Genomic DNA, 20,162 nt, shown 5'->3' on the forward strand with positions numbered 1-20,162 from the left:
TCATGCGCACAAGCTCGTACATATAAAGTATTTCACATAGTTATGAGATGTATGAGTGCTTTTATAAAAAATATATGAATGTTTAAAAATATTCCAGAATGACTTTTCAAGTTCGACTGCGTCAAGCAAGTGATTGAAGGGGCATTTGCTTTGTGTACATTCCTTATTGCTTTTTTTTTATATGACACCAGCAAATAAAATTCTCCAAATGTAATTAAAATTATCGATAATATGTATGTAAATTAAATTTATGCATGTGAGATACGTTTTTTTTAACATTACACCAACGCAGGGTTACCATATCGTGCTTATTTCCAAGATTCGTGCCTATTTTATGTTAGAAACATGAATGACTCGTTCATGTTTTGCGTACAAAGCTTCCATGGAAACGAGGGACGATATTTATTATTATACGCAACGCGTATTCGCGCTTTACTGTTACTATTGTGACGTAACAATTATCCGCGTTTCACCGTAACCTAATATCACTTTCAGTGCGAACTGTTACAGTTAATGGTGGGTTATCACGCGAGCATTTTTATTTCACATTTGATTCTATATAACTTTTTTAAGATTTTTGGCGTTCATCGTTTGCACTAAGTTCGTTTTGCGAGACTTGAAGTTCCAAGTCAGCCCTGCTGAAATCGAACGCAAAATTAGTATGTCCCGTTGATGACATAGAAGTGAGAACTTGTCGTCGTAATTTTGCAAAAGCAATTATAGCATTCTGTGTACTCGTTTTGAACCGTGTTCCAGTTTTATTGGGCGGTGCATTTGGAAACGCTCCAGTGGTTTGAATATCTTCAAATAATATCATTGCATTATACGAAATTACAACAAACTCAACTAATCGAGGTCAAGATGTACTCGAGTTCTGTGCTGGACCTTTTGCAGTAACACATTTTCCAGTGGGATAGCGCAAACCAGGTTATTTTTGTCTCAAATCATCTATAGATTTTATAATTTATGGGTTTAATATGCTTTTCTGATCCTGTTACCAGTCTTTTTGTTACACGGTAATATATAGACCAGTGTTTTCCAATCTCACACGTGAGAATATTTCAATTTGATTCTGTTGCCAAAAATATGGAATACTGATACACTGAACATGGGTTTGAAAGTATAAACCCAATGTTATTTGTGCATTTTCGCTTCTGAGGGTTATCTAGAAAATGTAAACAATTTTTTTAAAAATATTTCCGAAAAAATTATTTAGTTTTATTTGCACTTGAACTTTTGTTTGCGAATGATTATACTCCGAAGTTTCGCAAAATTGTCAATCATTCACTTGGTTTTCTGCTGTCAGGACATGGAAATGAAAGAGTTTAAACGGTGAATACAGAACATTACATGGTTGTGCCAAGAAAAATCTGCACATTACTTAAGGGATTCATAGAGGTTATTAGCAGTGGTTCCAGCATGACGAGGTGACGCCCCATACATTAAATCAGACGCTTGCTTTCCTGAGAGAAAAGTCAACAACGACATCCAGTGGGCACATTAATTATCGGACTGAAAACTCTCAGATTTTGATATGTAGGGTGTCCGAAGGACAATTTGTATCAGGACAATCCTCAAAATATTGGTGAACTCAAGGCTGCAATTGCAGATATAAAATAAAGAAATACCCAAAGAAGAGTGATTGACAATGTTGCAAAATAAATGCAATTCTTTCTTTAATGTCGAGGAGAGCATTTGGAATATATTCTAGGAACAACATAATTTTTGTACAAAACGTCCTAGATTTTCTGACACTGCTGGGTATAAACATACGCAAACAAAAATTCAAGTGTAGACAAAATTAAATGTCAGACACCACATGATAGAACAACAGGCTAGATCTTTGCCGTTTGCCAAATTATGTATTTTTCATGTAGCCTTATCATATTTTTTGACTTCAAAGCGGGACGCCTTCTGTAACTTTACAGTTTCCGATTTTACTACATAGGCCTACATTTAAGCAATCCCGGATGTCTTCATTGACCATATTGTCATCGAGAGTTCAAGCACATATTCTCTATCTAAATATCGAGTTCAGTTCAAAAAATAGAAAGGAATAGACGCTAACGATACAAATGGTCTGAATTTAGATTTTTTATGTACAGCAGAAGGAATGAAGAATATTGAAATAGTCTGCCGTTTTCAAGCATTGAGAATTTACTTATTCGCCCAAGCATACTTTCCTGTAGATAACACCTTTAAATTAAACACCTGAATTTCTCGTGTAATAAAACAAAAATTGTATGGACCCAGCCTTACAACAAGTATTCACTGTATTTTTAATTTCACCAAATATATCTAGGGGTGAGCTTAAGCTTAATTATTGACCTAAATCATAAATTTCAGGTTTCATCTCTTATTAAGTGACAATTATCCCACCTTTACAAGCAGTCAGTCATGCTTGTGAAAACTCATATTGTCTTTTCTCGGCATGACATTTTTATTACCTATTATCTACTATGAATTTTTTTTTACATATTTGATTCAACTTTGATTGAACCACTGTGTGAATGAGAAGATATTATGTAAGAAAAAACCTTGGCTAGTCATCCACTGTGATGCCATGTAATATCAGAACAAAGTCAGTTATATATTGGTAATATTTGAGCCTGATCTAAGTTACTAAGAACTTGGTCTCTGGCACCCTTAACATTATTATAATGTTAAACCATATTCGATTGTAAATTGTTTTTTGATCTTTGTACATTTGTCACCGTTGAGTCATATGACGTTAGATTTTCATCAATCTACCTTTATTTATTCCAAGTTGTGTATAAAGCGGTTAGTTCCACAAGACATTTAATCCTATCTTGATCTTGTGGAATACCGTTTATTCATTGATCATGTCCTTTCTGATTTTACAATTCCAGTGTGCTAAACTTTGATTCCAGAACGCAATCATTGAATCCAGAAACAGACTCTCGTACATTTAATTATATTCTTTTCTTACCATAAAGGTTGAATTATTTATTACTACTACTATTGTATGCATATTATACAACTGGCAGGCTTTCCGTTTGTGAAAGTCAGTTTTACTGAAGCCCTGCGCCATACACAATCAACGTACAGTTTTCTATATAAGACCACAGTCGCTTCACAATAGTACAATTGTGAACCACTGTGAAGCTAGCAGCACTTTCAGCCAGAATATTTTTACACATTGAATATATGTTCTACGCGCATATAATGTTCACTTATAGTTACATATAAAAATTGAAAAGGCTGATCAAAATATAACTGTAGCACGGAAATACATGAAAAATCTTTAAACTGAATGAATAGAATAAATTTGACAAGGAAATATTGTTTAAAAAAAGACTAACTGAGCGGAAAATGAATTTTCAGATATTCCGCAAATACGAAGTTTCGAAAAATTATCGTATTTGGAACGTCGATTTCTCGAAAACCGCCAATAAAGGCAGTACCACGACACATAGATGGAAGAAAGAATATTTGCCTCTGCTACAAGAAAGACAAAAATGGCACACTACACAAAGAAATCTGGAAGATGGCGATTTGGTGTTGATCTTTGATGATAGTTCCCCTCGTAGTCCTTGGCCGAAGGCTATTGTTGATGAGACATACCCTGACAAGCATGGTATTGTTCGAAGGGTCAAGGTCCGTACTGCAAATTCTACCTATGTAAGGGATGTTCGCAAATTGTGCTTGTTAGAGGCCATATAGTGACACGCACATACACACACATTCTACATAACATGCACCTATTCACATAACATATCACATTGTATATGACACAACAGGAATTAAGCTTGTACCTCATTCCTACCCTTTCCCTAGAGATTTTCGTTTACCATTTTTATGTGGGTCTAATGATGCTCATTGTTTCAGATTAGTTATTTCTGATTATTTTTTTTATGTGTCTCACACATTGTGCTGTTTTAACATTTCTTTTATCGCTTTAAAAAATACACAAAATACTTTTCATTTTCTCTAATTTGGGCCCGGTATGTAAGAAATGTTCCCTCATCTTAATTATGGTCACTAGGTTGTGTTCCAGAAAAGTGTTTCGTAATATCTATTTCTCGCAATCATGCCAGTCTTACGATAATTGTTCAATTTTATAAGCGTAGTACATTCATATTCGGTTAAATGGAGTGATTAATATCCAAAATTTGATACTAATAATTAATTCCATGTATTATTCCTATGGTTTATACAAGACGAGTCCCAAATATATATTCTATTGAGCCAACTTGACTGTATATTCTGACCAATAATCTCGCATCTGTAAATTCTCCCACACGCCGCTCTCTTCTTTCGTGGTTTTAGTGAGCGCACCTCTGTTCCTTAAGCTCCGTAATTTGTCAATTTGTAAGTCGTATTTTTCATGTTTGTTTTTACTTATTTAGCTAATATTTGGAGTGATGATCATAAATTAGAATAAATTGTGTGTAATTACTGGAATAAACTGACTCATCGATGTTCATTACTACTGCGATAATGCAATAAAGTCAAAGCATCAAATATTGGATGAACTATTTGGGATCGGGCTTTTTAAGTATTTCTGGTGTTACTCGCACATTGGATCACACGATATCACTCCACATCATAGTTAGGTGATAGCACCGTTTATTACTTACACCAACCCCGAATTCAAGAACAGTACTAATTTCAAAGATGCCTTCCCCAACGAGCCTGGAGAAATTCAGACCTATCACGATAGGTCCGTTGATATCCTGGGTTTTTCATAAGATCTTGGGAAGGCGACTTGGGTGAATCATGTCTCTCTCAAACCACTACAACGGGCGTTCCCTCCCATAGACGGATGCGCAGAAAATATCATGCTGCTGGACGCCTTATTGGAAAATGCTAGGAAGCAACAAAATTCGTTGCATATAGCATTCCTGGATTTGAAGAAGGCTCTTGACTCAGTACATCACTCGAGTATTAGACGAGTTACCATTAGGATGGGAACACCACCATCAATGGTAGCATACCCCACGAGCTGCTACATTGAAGTAACAACATCAATCAATGGTGTCGAAGTACACTAAACGTGGGAACAAAGAGTCGGTCATCTAGATCCCGCCCGAATCCGATCCTTACTGGCCCCACCAACCGAAGGAAAAGGACAGTAGTGGGCAACCTTTTTCGGCTCGCGTGCCAAAATCGGCTAAAGTTAACAACGATATACTTCCGCGTGCCGACCAAAATTAAAACAATGCTTTGCTACTTCAAAGCAAAAATACATAATAATGAACCGTTTAAACATGTAGGCTACAGACGGATTCACTATTTGGATAAATATCAATCCGACAAATTAATTTGACTGCTTTTCTTATTCTATATCCTTGGGACTTCTGCTGCTGCATCACCGCTGATAGAGATTTTACATTGGGTTTATATTTTGTAACTTTCGAAGAAAAACACGAAGTACTGGTTTCAACTTCCAGGCTACTCTTGTTACGAGACTTTATAAAGTTCCAGTCATAACTGAGAACAAAGATTCACAAGCATATGCAGATGATAACATGTAGAACAGTGGTCGGAAAACTTTATGTACTTGCGGGCCAAATATACACATTCCCTGTAGCGCACAGGCCGCAATATTTCCGCCTTCGAACAATCGCTAGATTGAATTTCAAATTGTGGCGCATTCACACCTTCTATTATTGCGTTAAAAGCCTGCTACTATGAGATGTGTATGTGCCGTTTTTTAATATATATATTATCCAACAACATATTGTTTTTATTTACTTGTTATTAATGTGAAGGATGATGTTTTTATGCCAACTTGCCCACGGTACGTCGTCCAAAGGAGATCTGACAAGCGAGTACAAAGTTTAATCCAAGTGTAATGCATTTTAGATAAAGCTGTTTGCAGAAATATGTGCTTCCGAACGTGCCCATCACATGTTTTACACTGTCGCATAGATCAGCTGTGACGCAGTCCTGGGTCTCGGGTCGAATTTTTTGTCGAAACACATTGGAATGTTCGGCCCTCGTCGCGAGCTACCCTGCGTTTCCCTTGAATTTTAAAAATCACAATTAACTCGAACGACATGTAACTGACGCTACATATTAGAAAACAAGCGCCATACAGCAGAACTTGTTACCACGTAAATCCGCGTACAGACAATAATAAATTTTGGGTCAGTTTTTTTTTCATTTAATAAATGTCGGGTTGTTCGAGGGCCACAACAAATGAGCTCGCGGGCCGCATTTGGCCCTCAGTTTGCCGACCCCTGTTGTAGAGTAATGCAGTTGCAAAGTTTTTAGGTTTAAAAAAATTCTCGGGAATGGCATCCCAATCATGTAATAGTTCGGTTTCTGCACTTTTCTCTTGTATTCCTTTCCTTTCTTTTGAAATCAATTTATAACAGTAAGCTAGCAAATACCTCTAACCAACATGAGCTGCACAACTCCATAAATCAATCAGAAATATATATTACGTAACAATGTAGCCAAGTGAACGTTGTGTTCATCTCGACAAAATTCGTAGAGAGCTCAGTTGTTACACCATAATCCACCGTATATATTTCTTTGAAGCCATATGTCACGAAAAGACAAAATAGTTTAAATAAATTACAGATTGTTAACAAACGATGAATAAACGAACACCGAGTTTTATCAGATAATTCAATCTCGAAACTATTTATCTGAAATAGGACGATCTCATTTCTGAGGCCTCGCTCGCGTGCCGAATAAACGAGCTAACGTGCCAAGTTTGGCACGCGTGCCAGGGGTTGCCCGCCCCTGCCCTAGGACACATAAGCCAGCATTGCCCTGTGCTGTGGGGACTTATGATCCGGCGGCACGATCGACTCTTAAAATTCGTCGCCGGCAGACTAAAACAAAGGAATGCGCAAGCCCGACCTAATCTGCTGGAGTCAGGTCACTGGCGCCAAGGTGCTAGACGCCCAAATAACGTCTGACTCCGCCATGGGATCTATTTCTCTGGGCCACCAAAAAAGAATAGATTACTATGACAAGGTGTCTATGAGAGAATACGTGGCCCGGGAATCAGGGATCCCCGCAGATCAAGTTAAGTTCTCCTCCATTACCAACAACTGGAGGGGATGCTGGTGCCCACAATCAGCAAGAGACCTTTAATACGTGGGCATCACAAGGGCCGACCTCATGTTAATGTCTGTGCGTACCCTGGGGAACATCTATATGTGCAACATCAGGAAAAGATCCTTGGTGAGGCAGAAGGAGTAGCCACATAATGACGCGATGAAACGCCGACCAAACTCCAAGAGAACCCGAAGAGCAAAGATGGCAACAAGCTCCGGTCGATGAACTGTGGAGTGTACTTGATATTTTGTTGTGATTGTGTGTTTGTAGGGGCAAATAGGGCGAACCGAGAAAAAGCTCGCACCCCCCTCTATTTTAGCCAAATGCCTCGTCATCTAATTAGTGACGCGCATGAATGGATTAACGAGATTACCTCTGTCCCTGTCTGCTATGAGTACATCGGAGGAGGCAACACACATCAACATTCCATCAAGATCACGTCCCCGTACGATCTCGAGGTGGAACCACGAGGAGGTGTTTTTGCTGGCCAGAGAAGACCTACGCTTGGAGGGGGGAAGGCATCAAAAGGAACTGATATGCCCGTCTGCAAAAAGTTCTTTCTCATGGCACTCCGGATGTCATAAATCCGAGACGATTTCAAAAGCATAAAACGACAAATCGCCGGGGGAAGAAATAGAGAAAAACAAAAGATACAAGAAAAACATGAAAGAAAGGCAAAACTTAAGATACAAAGTGTAAAAGAAAAAACACAAGATACCAGTAAAAGAGAAAATGGAAAGCATGAGATATCAATAATCCCCGACATACAAAAGCATCCCGCAGCTGCCTTCCCTGAAAGCAGATATAAAGATCATGTACTTACTTGCCTTGAATCTCTGGGAATATCAGACCGAGGCCATCCACGATCGACTCGACGGTGACGAATTGAAGTCTATACTCAATGAGCATGCTTCGCCTCTCGCTCATCAGTTATCCGTCAAGTATCGTACCGAATCTCACATAAACAACAACCCGGGAAACTGACAAGAGCGCGGAATTCAATGCAAAAAGATTAAGGCGTTGTACCGCAAGAAACGATCTTCATGCGCTGAGCGTGAGATGGAAAACCAACAGCACCAAAGGGAATGGACCCACCAAAGAAAAACTAAAAACGTTATAAAAAACACCATTGAAGCTCCGAATATCGAGGACAATCGACCGGTTACCCCTGTAAGATTTACAGCATGGAAGATGATTGAGCCTATAACCAAAGAGGCGGTCTTAGACACCATCAAAGGACTAACTGAATCATCTCCCGGACCAGATAGAATCTCTCTTCGGATGCTGAAGTTCACACTGTTAGACAAAGCTTCCCGGCCTTAAAAGATCTGGGTCAAAAATTGGAAGGCAAAAGGTTCTTGCTTTAGGACTCGTTGACGACGCCAATATAGCGACGGAGACTGGGAAAATCCTACAACATCAAGTGGACTTCTTCTTAAACGAAGTAAGTAAATGCGGTCTCCGACCTAACGCCAGTTAAATTAGCAACCTCTCTCTCACCTAAGCCAAAAACTAACAGCACTGTAAGCTGAACACTGTAACAATCCTACTGATGGCTATCAGCGCAGCACACTGCAATCTCCAGGAACGTACACTCGCGTTGAAAGAAAATTTATTCTGTTCACAGCTCACAAGGTGTAGATGTTTTATCAAAATTATAATTTCAATACAAGATGTCACTTACAAAAAAAATAATGAAATCGAAATATTCCTAAAACCTAGTCTATAGGTTATTCTTTTTTTTACCAATGTGAGCGCCATACAATGACAAAAAGAGACGGAGCTTCATGAGTACAAAAAAATATAACCCAGGCCATTTGGAACATATTCTAAAGCAGTTTTTCACAAACTGGGATTCGTGATGACAGCACAGGGGAGGGGGTCCGCAACGATATGAAAAGAGTCTGATCGATCTTTAATAATTGATTTCTATTAAAAAGCCAGTGCATCTGTTTGTTTGAGCGTTACGAACGACTATTCATTGCTGTCAGATGATTTGGCTACTGACTAAGTCGTGTTGAATTTAACAAAAATTCAGGTTCAAATACGAGTTAATGTTAAAACCTTTATTTATTTCTCATCCTAGATTTAAATTATATTTGGCATCGGAATCGAAAAATACGCCATATGAATAAGCCGTCTTATCGAATATCCTTTACTCAAGTTAAATTTGAGATTAACTATTTTTATCGAAACACAGGAATCAAAAAAGGAAAGTTCCTATTCAAATCAAAGAAGGAATAGTTTCAGAGGAAGGTTCTACATCAGAGGAAAAATCTACATCGGATTCTACCAGCAGTGACGAGGAGGAAGAAAAAGATAAAAGTCAATCAGATCAGTGCATCTGTTTGTTTGAGACAAATATTCATTGCTGTCAGATAATTTGGCCACTGACTAAGTCGTGTTGAATTTAACGAAAATTCAGGTTCAAGTACGAGGTAATGTTAAAACCTTTATTTATTTCTCATCCTAGATTAAATTATATTTGGCATTGGAACCGAAAAGGGCAAGCTTTTGTAAATAAACTGTTTATTAATCATAGTTTTTCATATTGAGTTTTAAGCCTCCAGCCAAGTCTATCATGTTTAACTGGCCCTCACAAAAAGTAATTGCCTACTCCTGCTCGAACCCCTAAGCCATCTAATATTTTTAGAATCCCTACAAAGGAAATGTGAAGAAACATCCTGATCATCCCAAACGACCTTTGACTCTTTACTTCCAATTCTTCCTCGGTGAAAGAGAGAATTATGCTGCAAATCACAAAGATTCAACTAATCTTGAAATCACCAGTATATTGAGTAAAAAATATAGAGAAATACAGGAATCAAAAAAGGAAGGTTCCTATTCAAATCAAAGAAGGAGTCAGAGGAAGATTCTACATCTGAGGAAGAATCTACATCAGATTCTACCAGCAGTGACAGTAGTGATGAGGAGGAAGAAGATGAAAGTCAACCTGCTTCTTCATTCGATGCAAAGGTTACCATTCTTTGTTTTTATTATTTCAGCTTTCAGTTGTCATCAAGTAGTTGTATACTAAATTTTAGGAACGGGTTCTCTTCTGTATCGAACCAATTTACAACAGGTTCCTTCATTTTTAAAAATGCAATCATGTCGCTATGCAAGCTACTCCATTGAATGAGATTCATCGATGAGTTGAGTTAGTTAGTTAGTTAGGTGATTGATAAATCGCGAACGGTACCGAGGGCTATGAGGTTGTGAAATCAGTGAAAGTTTTAATGAAAAATCTTTATGACGTACAAATTTTTCCCTATTTCTGATCTTCAATTCTTATTATGAATAAAAACCATGTTTCCTATATATATTCAATTAATTGAGGGATCTTTGGCTTGAGTCAAAAAATTTTAAGACACGTCTCCCAAAAATTCAACACATAACTTTCCAGACATCAAATATAACGCTAGTCGTCTACGTGTTATATATATATTTTGATAGAGCTTCATTTTTATTTGAGCGTTACGGACGAATATCCATAGCTGTCAGATGATTGATGGCTACTGACTAAATCGTGTTGAATTTAACGAAAATTCAGGTTCAATTACGAGTTGATGTTAAAATCTTTATTCATTTTTAATCCTAGATTAAATTATATTTGCCATTGGAATCGAAAAATACGCCATAAGATTAAGCGTCTTATCGAATATCCTTTACTCAAGTTAAATATGAGATTCTTACTACTTTCCGATTCCAAACTTTATAGCAACGAACTATTTTTATCGACACACAGGAATCAAAAAGGAAAAGTTTCTATTCAAATCAAAGAAGGAGTACTTTTAGAGGAAGATTCTACATCAGAAGAAGAATCTACATCGGATTCTACCAGCAGTGATGAGGAGGAAAAATATAAAGAAGTAGAAGATAAAAGTCAACCTGTTTCTTCATCCGATGCAAAGGTCCAAAACTGGGGTTCGTGATGACTGCACAGGGGGTCGTAACGATTTGAAAAAAGTCTTATCGATCTTTACTGATCGATTTCTGTTAAAAAGCCAGTGCATCTGTTTGTTCGAGCGTTACGGACAAATATCCATTGCTGTCAGATGATTTGGCTACTGACTAAGTCGTGTTGAATTCAACGAAAATTCAGGTTCAAAAGCCATCTAATATTTTTAGAATCCCTACAAAGGAAATGTGAAGAAACATCCTGATCATTCCAAACGACCTTTGACTCCTTACTTCCAATTCTTCCTCGGTGAAAGAGAGAATTATGCTGCGAATTACAAAGATTCAACTAATCTTGAAATCACCAGTATATTGAGCAAGAAATATAGAGAAATAACCATTGAAGAAAAGGTAAGAAAATATGGCGATGGAAATGGAAAACTGTATGGTTGGTATTGATTACAAGCTAAAGTGTATCAAATAACTGTTTTCCTGTTCATATTGACATGAACTTCTTCAAGTCTCATATAAATCGATATTCATTAACACAAGCGCAATTGGCCTACTTTTTTATGGTGACGGTAGCTTGGCATTTTAGTGGTTTTTAGCTAAATTGAGTACTTTTCTCAATGTTGTTTTTTGTGAACAAGATTTTCTGAATGCAGCCTTTGCAAAAAAAAAACAACACTATTGTTCTAAGCTGGGATAAAGGGATAAGCTGATCATGACTGAAAATCATATAATTTAACATGGCGTCTTAGATTAACAATGAGTTAACCATTAGGCTATCATGCTAAACTAAAATTGAATTATTTCTTCCTCGTCTTTATTACTATCTGGTGCATTGTTAGTAGTATTAGAGCTGGGTAATACACTTCGAGTTTCGCATTTTGGTTTTACGTCATGTGCTATTAGGCTTTTCATTTCCGAGGGACGATCATAAATTATTCTTTGAATTTCAAAATTATTCTCTATAGTTCTACCAGTACCAGTCTACCAGTGTAATCAGCGCTCTTAAATATATCTACCTCATATTTCACTCGCTCGTCTTCATCCCTATTATTTGGTAGTAGACTACTATATAGTTAGGTAATATTCTTCACCAAATGTGAAATTAATAACAATCCAACACCAGATATTTTGACAATTTGTCTAGCTCAAGGAACAAAAAGAATAAAAAATCAAAAAAAAGCTTTTTCAGAATGACGAAATATCCATTTTTGACAATTCGCGAAATGAAAATGTCAAATTTCATCTAGCCAGTGTGCAATGTTATTGTACACCGGGGTGAAAATATTGATATTGGTGACTTACATTAGGAATTGGACCAGTTCTCACCTGTCTTTGGACCCCGAAAGGTCGAATTGTAAAGGCGGAATAGGCTTTGTCACCATCCATAGAAATAACATATTATACAATGATACGTTATCAATTGAATCAATTTATTTCATTACACTGAAAAAACCCAACAAACAAATTACGGTACCGGTACCGTGCACAAGAGACAGGACAAACAAACATGGAAGTACTGCATGGAAAATATGTATGTCACAAACATAGAATAATCATGGAAAAGTCCACTCTACAATAACTCAGTTAAAAAGCAATACTGGAATAATACCCAGTGGCATTACAGAGTTTAGCAATGAATCTAATCAGATTGTATGGAAAATCGCGGGTCTAACATCAAGGAGTGCCCGGAGTCAACGTTCTGATCTTTTTGTATTATTAGTTATTATAATTTTAAAATGGCTAAATTATAAAATGAAAAGATATAAATTGTCTTGCCGTCCGGTTACTAGTACGATTCCGCATATAAATAGCTACGTTTATGCCTAACTAATGACATTGTCAGATTGTAGGGTTCTTGGTACCGGTATTGTTCTAGACTAGACTCCGCGTGCCGAGACTGGGCTTTCTTTCAGCTGTCAGTTTCAAGGACTCAATTAATAACGAGATTGCTTGGTTGTGCAATGTATTCTCTAGTTATTAGGCGCGGCAACGATAAAACAATGATTGCAACCAAACTACAGGTCATCGGAAAACATAAAGAAAATTAAGGTATCCGATATACAGCTATTTTTGGAAGCACAACTGAAAGCTGTCAAATAAGCTAACACACAAAACCACGAAAACAACAAAACGTTTACAGCCATATATGTTCACGCATGCTTATTCTATTTCGCCACGCGTAGTCTAGTGCAGTGTTTTTCAACCATTTTCTTTTTACCGTGGTATATCTTTCACAATTTTTCAAGAACTTTGTATACCTTACAAATACCAAGCTTTATTAGGGCTTAAATAAACATTAAATCTTAAGCACAGAGATTGTAAAAAAAAACTGGCGATATTGCAATATCACCATGCAATTTGATGGGCTACTGTATACAAGTTGTGGACGGTCAAAATTCGACTGACGGCCCTATAGCGTCAATGGGAATAATGTTCAGCGCGAATCAAGCTACGTGCATGGCGGCCGATATCCTCAACCCAGACGCGGACGCCTGCATTATCTATTCTATATATTTGTGATGTAACAATGTGCTCAAATCGGTTCTTGCGTAAATGACATTGTATATTTCAAGTGCGCCGCGCTTGCATTGTTGTCTCCAATTAATTACTTCATAATATATTATATTGGAATTTGTTAATCCATGACTTTGGCTGTACACCCTTCGTATACCCTACATATGGTCTGGTATACACTTGATTGATATACCCGGTTGAAGAGAACTGGACTTGTGAGTAGTGACATTGAAAGAAAAGGATCATTTTACGACACATTATTACATCGACATAAAGCAACAAGACGAAGAGATGCATGAAATTTCAAAATTATTGAATTAGGTAAGAAAAGAAAAAGTCCCAAGTGTAGTTTCTTGAAATCTCTCGCGCCCCTCTGGGGGGATTTTTGATGCTTACTATTTACATAAAGTTGTCTTAGTTTTCTAATTATGGATTTTTGAAAACCGCTTCAACGAAAATGACCCTTGAACACGTAGTACTGAAAACTCAATGCAGAACTTGCCTCGCGCATTTGCGAGTAAGGTGTTTAACTTCTGTTTTTGCTGTTAATCCTAGTTCCTCATCGCGTAGTTTTATAAAAATTGAAACAATAATGCGATGAAAACAGAAATGCTAACGCATAGAAAGTTCTGAATGTAAGGGGATCATGCAATGGCGTTTTATGCAATGACAGAATGAACGTACCGGTACTGACCGCCCGTCAATAGGCTTTAATATTTAAAGAACTGATTCTAGAGTAAGTTTTTACCACTTTATTTTGTTTTTGGCTGTTTGGTGTAATAATCGGTCAAATTAGAATGCTACTAAGTCACACTATTATATATATTACCCAACTTTACACATGGTTCAAGTTGCAACCTGAGCGTCTGGGCAGTACAAATCGTAGATTTACCAAGAGAGTGATAGTCTACGACAGCGTTTCCCAAAACTGTGTTCCGCGAGCGTCTTCGAAGTGTTCCGTGGAAAAAGAATCAAAACTACGTCGAAAATGGTCGCCATGGTGATCTATGGAACGTGAAGTTGTCGCCCAACTGACCATTCGATATCGCGTCACCGTCGGCGGGGCTGATGCGAAATAACATTGGGGGATTGTGGACGTCTTAAAATCATACAGTTGTAACCAGCGGTGGGATTCAAATTTTTTGTTAGCCGGTTCCATCACAAAAGTCATATTTTGCCGCCGGTTCTGTTACAAAAAGTCATGTTTTTTCAGTAATGCTAACCGGTTCGCTGATATCATAAAATTCCGTGAGACGGTTCTATAGAACCGTGTTTACCGTGTTCAGTTTTTTATCCATTTCACATCATTATGCAACACGAAACTGTGCATGCTGAACATTATTAATCTGTCTTGTGAGTGGTGATATTATCCCGAACTCGTGTATACCAGTTCTATCAATTTATTTGTATACTTTATGTTTTCCACTTCACACTACTGTTATATTGACAATACAGGCCAACTTTCAACAAAGGTACACACACATTGAGCTGGTAATTCATTTAACAATGTTGGAGTATGATTAGAGAGAACACGAGATACCAGTTCAATCATGTGTAATTACTAATAAAAGAGAAATGTTTTTGAGTTCATCTTGAAATGAAGTTGGCCCTTCCATATCAAAGGATATATTTATATCGAGGATTGTTTGGAATGAAATGCCTGGGATAACAAAGCACATGTCTAAGGTCAATGCAGTATATATATAACACGAGGCATCAAATAATGGAGATTCGTGATAAAGCATTTACGGACATGAATGAATTACGTGTGATGAAATTGCGCTTGCTGAAATGTCATGGATCAGAAATTTTAAAAATATATCAAAATTTAAATTTGATGAACTGCGTCAGATGTCGTTGTTTTGATCCATAGTTTTCTTCTAGGTTTCAGCACCCGCATACAGATTGAACCCGCGGATATACACATGGGTTCAATGTACGGTCACCATGTATGCCTCATGATTCCTCAGTTGGGGTGAAGGTTCTTCAGTATGAATATCAGAATTCAGAATATCCCCCTCCCCTAAACCACCTAAGCCGATAATACCAGCTGATCCTTTATGTTTATTTGACTTGGACTAATTATTTAGTAGGGTTAGGATTAGTTGGGGTAGAGATTCTACAGTTGGTCTTAGCTGGGGTGGAGATTCTACAGTTGGTCTAACTTGGGTGGAGGTTCTTCAGTTGGGTATTCTTTGGGGGGGGGGGGGGGGGGGCGGGGGGGTTTCCTCAGTTGATTCATGTGATCGTAGTTTAGAAAATATCGTCAATTAATCTTTTGTTGATTTATTCAATTGTACTTGATTTAAAGTCCCGCGTGATAAGGGATCGCTTATTTTGGAAGTTACACAGGCTTGGACTGAGAATCATCATTCTATAAATGAGCAGTTCCAGGTGCACCCGTTGATGGTAGCTGGACTGTGTTCTCAATGGACCTTTCCCCGAGCATCGACTTCCTTGTTTACTTTGTGACATTGGCCAATCAGCAAGATGCAAAAAGTGACGTAACAATGCCTCCTTTTCGCATTCGCTCAGACAGATTTTCAAGCGTGGTTGTAAACATTACCTCGTTTTCGCGTTTTTGATCTCTATTCGTTAGTTTTCAGTTGTGTTTCAGAAACCTAAATATAAATCAGATAATTCAAAGATCACTCTGTCTTCCCAGGAGTTTTAATTAAATTGCAGTAATAAAAATTAGTTTAGAAATAGCTGTGATAGACTAGCCTGAAATTCTTTACCGGTACTTTTAAAAAACAGATTGTTGTATGCGATGAATCATAATGATGGTTTGAAACACATACTCCATTTTACAAGCGCCAACTCGTAAAACCACTCTTAAAATAGCCCCGAAAATTTTGCAATGGTAAAGTATAGGAAAAATTTTCCGGGGGTTAAAGGTCGGGGAAAGGTCCATAGCATTGTGAACCAAAGCCCATATATACCTAAGTTGCGCAACAATGGAAATTGGCCGCCATTTTCGATCAACATCGCCTGCGAGGTTACGGCGGTTCTGCGTGATCCGCGGCTAGGCTGGTGACTTCTGCTATAGAATTAAAGGCCGTTCGGCTCTTAATTGCAGCGGGAATAGCAAAACAGTGCAACTATTGAAGCTATCATCAGATGCAGAGAAGGAGGAAATGGGAAAATAATTGTAGGCGACGTAAAGGCTGGAAATCTGGCCCAGGCAGTTCCTTGTGTGAGGTTAGTCAAACGAATGGCCTAATGTCAAACTAACACCAGGAAAGATAGGTTGTACACAGTTTTAGGATGATGTCATATTTAATTATTTATGTCACGTTGCCGATTCGACTCATTTAAGTTAGCTCTGACCCCAGGAAAGTTGAGAGTTACGTTAAATTAGTAAGATTTTCTAACTGCTGGCTTCAGGTGTCAGGTTAGGGAAACTGTTTTCAAATCTTCCTAAGTAATGCAAAGTCAGAACATTGCATTGAATGTATCAGATTCATTGTCACGATTGTTTAAAGTACTGCGGTAACAAAAATTTATAGTAATTAGCAGCATTATGAGTAGACAATTCGGAGCTTAGTGGAAATAATGAATTTCTGAACTGAATGCGTGTTTCGTTAAGTCACTGTCAATTATATTTTGTGTTAAAAATGGGATGCTGAACGCTTGTTATTTCGAAAGTACGTTCATTGTGTAACCTACAACTCATTCCTTTTTCAGACTTATTTTTGAAGAATACCAATTTGATCCGAAGAGTACGGATAAATGGAAAAAATCTAAATAAAAGGGGATGACAATATTCGATGTGTCAAATCCACCAAATAATTCAAATCATCAAGACCTGAATTAACTAAAATATTGACTGAGATGAAGTTTCAAAAAATAACAATAGCCCTACAGTGAGTTGTGAATGCCAAAGTAAACTTTAATTGCCAGTTTGAATGTTTGTAAATCATTTCTTAAACGTTTTAGGTTTGATTGAAACATCCGACTCCAGGACGAACCAGTTGTGTCATAAACTTATAATGTTGGGTCATATAAAAAAGCACAAAAATGTGAAAATTGGGGGGGGGGGGGGATTTCCCTCTAATCGTTTTTTGCGATATGAAACAACATAACACTTTCATTATAACACGGGGGTGCCTTTTTTTGCGTTTTTTCTCATCCACTCATATGTAGTCGCCATCGCTTGGCTGACATGGGCAGTCCAGAGCTCGTGATGGAACTAAGATGAGGAAGGTCAGAATAAATATGGGCCTAACCGTCACTTGGTACACATACTGCTGAAGTTTCAATTATTGTACCTTTTTCATGTCTTTGGTATTTATTTGTTAAAATTTTAATTGTTGATCAATCGAATAGCACTTCTTTTCTATGTCTTTCATATTTCATATAATATTACATATTATTCTTGATCAATTAAATGGTCCATTTCTCGTGTCTTTGTTATTTGATAAGTATTATTTCTTTTTATTGGTTAATCAAATTATTTCCAAATTGATCTGGACTATTAGTTTATTTGTAATGGTTTCATGAATCATACTGTAACACCAAAGATTTAAATAAAAATGTTCACTATTCCTATGATGATCATTGCTCGCTTTGTTTTGTAGACACGATTCCCAAGATGTGAATTATTGAATTTTCCTATTGATTGATCCTTTATGTGAGTCAGAAACATTCTCAAAACCCCACCTGCTAAACCTTATTGATAAGTACATTATAAGTATTAACATTTTTGGAGTGCAAGTTCGCAAAAATTCCAAACATATATAAAAAGTTCATGCATTTTTTAAACATTTTCAGATTATGACAAACCTATGAATAGAATTCCTCTTGCCCTTTCCAGTGTGTTACTTTTTTTAATACTGTGTAATGTGTATGTCCACTGAGTTGCGCTTTATTTTATTTATTATTTTTCACGTTCAGACACATTCTCATCATATTTATTTTTTGGTCCCTGATCCACTTTGTATATATAGCCAATTTTTTTTTTTTCTGATTATTATCGTCCAAACCCCATTGAATTTAGTTATCAGTTAAGTATGATTTTCCATCACATCCCTCATTTTGTTCACAAATTTATTGTAAAAATATTATCGTAATAGTTCAAGTTTTGCCACTAGTCATTTTTCAGTGTTACTATTAATCACTTCAGCGTATATCGCCGGATGAGAACAGAAGGGGCCTAGGTCACATTTTTGGAAAATTCACTTTTTTCAATATTTTGGGGTTTTAGCCATGCTCTACAAGGTGGTGGTCTTGAAATCCTGAATTTCTCAAAAATTAAAAATTTTAGCTGGACTTGGGACTATAATATTTTGTAGAAGTTAAAAACAGAATGGGCCCAAGTCCAGCTAAAAATTTTATTATTGAGAAATTCAGGATTTCAAGACCACCATCTTGTAGACTCTACAAGGTCTCTTGAAAATCCTGAATTTTTCAATAATAAATGTAAATAAATACAATGTAGTGCATGGCTCGAAACATCAAAATATTGAAAAAAGATAGTCCTAAGTTCCAATATGATGGGCATGAGAAATTAAATGTCCGAAACTTACATCCCTAAAAATTTGTTCAGTGCAACTTAGGCCTAAGTCACCTTGTTTTACCTTTCATCCCATACAAAAAATTTCAGAAATTGTTGAGAACAGAATGGGCCAAAAAGCTTTATAGGGGTAAAAAGCAGGAAGGAATTGAAGCTGAAGTGCCAACAAATATTGATTACAAAGATATTCTCATGCACATCAAAATAACCAGAGCTCAGGTCTTTACTAAGTGTGAATATCTAGCTAGATATTCAAAAATGAAAAAAATCCAAATTGGTTTTTGCGTTTTTCTCAAAATTGTGGTTGTGGCTATTTTATTGATGACTGTATTTTTTGGTTGACAAAATAATAAAATATTTCTCTCATTGTACTACCATGTGTAAGGACGTTTACAATTCAGTTATGCAGCTGGAGTGTCTAAAAGGGGCGAATTTCTAATGTAAAATTGACATCAATATTTAGCTACAGTCCCATTTGACGTCGCCTTCACTGTCGAAAAATTTAGTTCGTTTTAGTCATTTAGGCCTGTTGTACTGTGAAACTGTGTGTGTCTACTATCCTAATGGGAAAATCAACATGGAGGTTTTATTGCGCCATCAGGACGCCTTGGTTGTCAGCAAATTCCGGGACGCCAGACGTCAAATTCGGGATTGTCCCGGCCATTCCCGGGACGGTTGGTAGCCCTAGCATAATCAGGTCTCGAAGAGTTTTAGATTTTGCCTACTTTCCCGAAGGCTATATGTGTGTGTGTTGACTTGCATTGCCTATATATTTGTTTTAGTGTTACGGAAAATCGAAATAAACTTTACTTTACTAACTGTGCGTTGCGTCTATATTATGTTTGTTACCGAGCGGCGTGGGTTCTCAATGTAAGTGCCCCGTATTGGGTTCGATACTGATTGAGACATCCCATCGGATTTCTGCGCCCTCGGAATATACCTACTAATTTAAATCTGCCCCAATAGCCTTTTAAAACTACTAAAATTAGGCTTGTTTGCGTTACACTACTCGAGCCGAATGATCGAAAATGGCGTCCATATGACGCCATAATGGGACAAGTTAGTTCCGCGGGGTTGTTGTGAACTAACTAAAAATAGCCTATAGCAGGGCTACTCAACTATTTTTACCAAAGGACCGTACACAAAATTTACCTGGGTCCGGTCATTCCAAGGATACATTTTTTGC

The 20,162-nt window shown here is 37.2% G+C and overlaps 1 long non-coding RNA gene across 1 annotated transcript; it reads left to right on the forward strand.

Annotated features, from left to right (window-relative positions):
• Positions 1 to 16,419: 16,419 nt before the first annotated feature.
• On the forward strand, positions 16,420 to 18,384 carry LOC120333085 (uncharacterized). The gene is made up of 3 exons (XR_005568189.2): positions 16,420 to 16,662; positions 17,149 to 17,327; positions 17,401 to 18,384. It is a non-coding gene; the product is annotated as an uncharacterized LOC120333085 (long non-coding RNA).
• Positions 18,385 to 20,162: the final 1,778 nt, after the last annotated feature.

The sequence above is a fragment of the Styela clava genome, chromosome 14 (assembly GCF_964204865.1).
Source record: "Styela clava chromosome 14, kaStyClav1.hap1.2, whole genome shotgun sequence".
NCBI lineage: Eukaryota > Metazoa > Chordata > Ascidiacea > Stolidobranchia > Styelidae > Styela > Styela clava.